Below are 5,334 nucleotides of genomic sequence, written 5' to 3'. Positions count from 1 at the left end.
CGCCCAACGTGGGGCTCGAACCCACGACGCTGGGATTAAGAGTCCCATGCTCTACCGACTGAGCTAGCCAGGCTGGTACTGCACTATCTCTTAAACCTCTGCTTGAGGAGAGTAGCTGCAGTGCTCATTCGGAGGGTCACTGATGACTCGTTGGGCCGAATGGCCTTCTGCGCTGGACATTCTACGATTCTATGATCCAAGGATGTTGATGCGGTGGAGTCCGTCTGCCATACTGCCCACTCTTGACACCATGTAGAAATGCTGCTCTCTCAATGACTGGCGACCAAGGAGTTGGAATAAAAAATAACTGATTTAATAATTGAGCAGCTGCTCCTGGCTTGTGCTCTGACCGCGATCCGGGGAGAACAGCCGGAATCCAGACACGTGATCATGTTAGTTGCGTCATCAGGTCATCAGCTGACCGTTCGGCCTGCATAGGTCTCCTTCTGTGCTGTTATTTCTCGATTCCATCATTTTAATTTTCTTCCAGACTGTGAAGTGTGGTCCTGTTCCATTGGAATTTCTAATATATTTCCAATGTAACTGATGTTGTTCCACAAACTATTTAATCAGTGGAATTGTGCGTTTAGGGAGCTGAAGTTTTCGAGTCTCTCAAGGCTTCTCTCCAAATCCAATGGTCATTTTCCACGAAGATTCAACCCCTCCTCATATAAACCCCGGGGCCCCGTTGATCGTTTGAATGGAATAACTTCCTGGAGTGATTCCAGGCTGGTTTTAGAATCTTTCTATCGACCAAATTGATGTTGAATGACGCAGCAGTGATGGCCGAGTGGTTGGACTTCAAATTAAATAGGGTTTTCCCGCGCAGATTCGAATCCTGCTCGCAGCGACTGTGATTCGAAATGTGTGTTCAACTCCCCCGAGAAACTGCTGACTCGAGAATGAATCGGAATTTCGGTTGGTTGTAAGTTAACGGTATGAACATTTATCGAATTTATCGAACGCCAAAAAGGCCGCTGTGCCGGCATTCTTACAGCCGCCCATTATCTCGGTGGCAGTGCTGATCATTGGAATTGCCATCGGTTCCAACACTGGCTGCACCATGGATCCAGCCAGAGATTGTGGCCCGCGGATGTTCACCTTTGTGGCTGGCTGGGGCTCCGAGGTTTTCACGGCTGGTCACGGATGGTGGTGTATTCCCATCGTCGCCCCCATGATCGGAGGCGTCGCCGGTCGCCTAATCTACATCCTCCTCATCGACCTGCACCACGAGGATCCCAAGGAGCTCGAAGCAGAAGTCAAATTGGCCAAGCAGGACACGGAAGATGACTCAGAACAGATCAGCGAGGGGCCTGTGAAGGAACGGGCATGCGGGGGCTGGTCGAACCTCTGCCCCCGTTTGGACAAAGGACTCTTTTTTTCGTTTTTAACCCGTACAGGCGCATATCGGGTTTGTGAACATGCGGAGGGGTGACAGTCTCCTTGGCAACCGGGGCCTGCCCTTGAATCGGAGCGACAACTATGGGGTGTCAATTAGATTGAGGGCCTTGGCAAACATACCGTGAATCTTACCAACATTTCGAAAAGGGATCTCAATAGAGAGAATTAAAATTTAAAAAGTTCCGGGCGTCAGAGAAAGCTCTCCAGCCCCCACCTCACCCCACCCCACTCCACACCCTACCGGTCACCCACTGGTAGCGCAGGGCAACCAGGACCTAGAGGGGCAAGAGAAGCCTGGAAATCGCCTCGAGAGAATTGGCACCAGGCAGCCCCAACCCTCACAAATGTCAACACATGGTAATGTTCCAGACTTGTGACACAAGGGAAATGGTATCGACAAAGATTGGGGAGGGCGGGTGAGGAGGGCGGGGGATTTGGAATGGGATGGGAGGTGCGGTTATAGGGGGGAGGAGAGAGGGAAGGAGGGGCTATTGGATGGGGCTATTGGAGGGGAGGAGGGGCTATTGGACGGGAGGAGGGGCTAATGGACGGGGCTTTTGGAGGGGAGGAGGGGGTATTGAGCGGCAAGGGGCTATTGGAGGGATGGAGGGACTATTGGATAGGGTATTGGGGATATTTGAGGGGGACTATTTTAGGGTAGGGGGCAATTGGAGTGGAGGAGCGGGTATTGGAGGGGCACTATTTTGGGGGAGGGGTATGGGAGTGGAGGGGGAGGGGAAGGGATGGGGAGACGGGGTTAGAACAACCAGAGATGCTCTATTTCAAAGGGGGCATTGATTTGGGTGCACTTTCCTGAGGTACATGCCTCTCCTTCCAGTTTGCGATGTATATATCAAGCAATGGTAGCATTGTGGATAGCACAATTGCTTCACAGCTCCAGGGTCCCAGGTTCGATTCCGGTTTGGGTCACTGTCTGTGCGGAGTCTGCACGTCCTCCCCGTGTGTGCGTGGGTTTCCTGCGGGTTGTCCGGTTTCCTCCCACAGTCCACAGATGTGCAGGTTAGGTGGATTGGCCATGATAAATTGCCCTTAGTGTCCAAAATTGCCCTTAGTGTTGGGTGGGGTTACTGGGTTATGGGGGTAGGGTGGAGGTGTTCACCTTGGGTCGGGTGCTCTTTCCACACGCCGGTGCTGACTTGATGGACCGAATGGCCTCCTTCTGCACTGTAAATTCTATGATAATCTATGAATTCGTTTTTTTGGAAAAGCGTTCTTTTTGGAAACTAAATGAAACATCAAGATAAATAATGAGTTCACATTCAAAGCAACAATCAATAAATAATAGCGTTTCCGGCAACGTTCGGAAGGAGAAGCAGTAACGGCAGCCAATGGAAACGTGGTTCGGTTTCATTCAGCTGAATGTATTTCTGGGTAAAAAGATCGTGGCAGGAATGGAACATATTTGAAAAATATTTTCTTGTTCCCTTTCCTTTTTCTCTCTATCTGTTTCTTTGTTTCTTTTTATCTCCTCAGTCATTGTTTTTGTGCTTCTCCGGGGATTGATTGGATGCACAGTGAAAGTCAGCCCCATCTCATCCCAACTCTTTTGGACGAATACATCCTGGTGATGGACGGTCCTGAATCAGTGGAAGAATCGACAAACTATTCCATTCTTGGCTCAGTGAGAAGTTCCATTCCTGGTTGTGAGGTGGCTCTGAGATAAAGGGATCGAGAGAGAACGAGGTGACTGCAGTCTGACTCTTACTCTGAAAACCAGTTAGTGCGCCCTTGTAGAAAGTGGATGTGTCTGAGAACAGGAGGAAAGCAGATCATGGGTCTGTGATTGATTTTATTGAGGCGGACCTAGGCAGCATGGTAGCATTGTGGATAACACAATTGCTTCACAGCTCCAGGGTCCCAGGTTCTATTCCGACTTGGGTCACTGTCTGTGTGGAGTCTGCACATTCTCCCCGTGTGTGCGTGGGTTTCCTCCGGGTGCTCTGCTTTCCTCCCACAGTCCAAAGATGTGCAGGTTTGGTGGATTGGCGGTGATAAATTGCCCTTTGTGTCCAAAATTGCCCTTAGTGTTGGGTGGGGTTACTGGGTTATGGGGATAGGGTGGAGGTGTTGACCTTGGGTAGGGGGCTCTTTCCAAGAGCCGGTGCAGACCCGATGGGCCGAATGGCCTCCTTCTGCACTGTAAATTCTATGAAATTCTATGAAAAGTGAAGCAAACTTCGAACCAGTCAGCGCCTGTCTGAGAACGAGCAAGGAATTAGGGCTGATATTGAAACAGTTCAGAGTGAATTGTTACAGCAAATCGAATCTTCAAGAGGTGTTGATATATTGATTTCAGAGACACTGTCATAGTTTCTTACAAGATCAGTTGCGCGTGTTTTTGTTTTGTTCGGTAATTTGGGGAATCCATTTGCAGCGAGTGCAGTTGGTCAACATCTGTGCCTCTTGCTTGTCCAGCTCGCCGGGCAGCAGCAGCTCCATTCCTATCCAGATGTGTGGACAGAAACGGCAAACCCACATTATTGTATCCCCGCGCAGGTTAGAACCCCGCTCGCAGCGGCTCTGCTCCGGAATATTTACTCAGCTCCATAAACAAACCACTGACCACACAAATGACCGGGGCTCCCTTTGCCTCTCATTGATGGTTTTCATCCAATTTGACTGTTTGGGGAATGACAGTAAAAAATTATCGCGTCTGATAATTAATATTTCTAAATAAACTACACTAAACATATGAAACAATACTTAATAAATGATACTTAACCAATATTAATCAATATTAATAAAGTGTCCTGCAACGTTTGGAAGGAAAAGCCCATCCCATCCGGACAGGAATTGGTGGGAATGGACCGGAGTGAAACATTCCCATACCATGTCCAACATGTTTCTCCTCAGCATGAAAACTCCCCGCGGAAAGGCTGAAACAGACACACATTTGATCACATCATGATTAACATCATGGTTTGCACTGAGTGCTGAACTTGGTGCATTTGAGTGCTATAGTGAGAGTTTGGTGACTGAGGGAGATAGGTGAGGGGGGTTTAAGGTGCTCCTTTCATTTCGTTTCCTACATTTCCGCAAAGAGTGAGAAGAGAGCCAGTTGTTTACAGAGAGTGCAGCTGACTGGGAGCAGAGTCGGAGGCCGGAGATCCAGTTGGTCCACAGGGCAGCTATATTCGGTAAGGTAAGAGGGGATGGAGGTTAGGCCAGTTGCATGCTCCTCCTGTAGGATGTGGGCGGTGAGGGATACCACCGGTGTACCCGCTGACTACACCTGCGGGAAGTGCACCCAACTCCAGCTCATCAGAGACCGTGTTAGGTAACTGGAGCTGGAGCTGGATGAACTTCGGATCATCTGGGAGGCAGAGGTGGTTATAGAGAAGAGTTACAGGGAGGTAACCACACCCAAGGTACAGGACAAGAGTAGCTGGGTTACAGTCAGGGGATAGAAAACAAACAGGCAGACAGTGCAGTGATCCCTTGTGGCCGTTTCCCTTCAAAACAAGTATACCGTTTTGGATGCTGTTGGGGGGGATGACCTACCGTGGGAAGGCCCTAGCGGCCATGTCTCTGGCACTGAGTCTGGCTCTGGGGCTCAGACGGGAAGGGGGGAGAATAGAAAAGCAATAGCAATAGGAGATTCAATGGTTAGGGGAATAGATAGGAGATTCTGTGGTTGCGAGCGAGACTCCCGTAAGGTATGTTGCCTCCCGGATGCCAGGGCCAGGGATGTCACGGATCGTGTCTTCAGGATCCTTAAGGGGGAGGTGAGCAGCCAGACGTCGTGGTGCACATTGGTACCAACGACGTTGGTAGGAAAAGGGTTGTGGAGGTAATAAACGAGTTTAGGGAGTTAGGTTGGAAGGCTGGAAGTTTGTGCTGGTCAAGGAGACACAGCCAGAGTGTCTGATTGGCTGAAGCTGCCCCCACCCTAATTGCTGAGAGGCAGTTATC

The 5,334-nt window shown here is 49.9% G+C and overlaps 1 non-coding gene across 1 annotated transcript; it reads right to left on the bottom strand.

The window, feature by feature from the left end:
* trnak-cuu (transfer RNA lysine (anticodon CUU)) lies at nucleotides 1-73 on the bottom strand. Its single transcript has one exon. It is a non-coding gene; the product is annotated as a tRNA-Lys (tRNA).
* Nucleotides 74-5,334: the final 5,261 nt, after the last annotated feature.

The sequence above is a fragment of the Scyliorhinus torazame genome, chromosome 24 (assembly GCF_047496885.1).
Source record: "Scyliorhinus torazame isolate Kashiwa2021f chromosome 24, sScyTor2.1, whole genome shotgun sequence".
NCBI lineage: Eukaryota > Metazoa > Chordata > Chondrichthyes > Carcharhiniformes > Scyliorhinidae > Scyliorhinus > Scyliorhinus torazame.
Note: the sequence above shows the minus strand (reverse complement) of the source record. Positions and strands in the feature narration are given on the sequence as shown.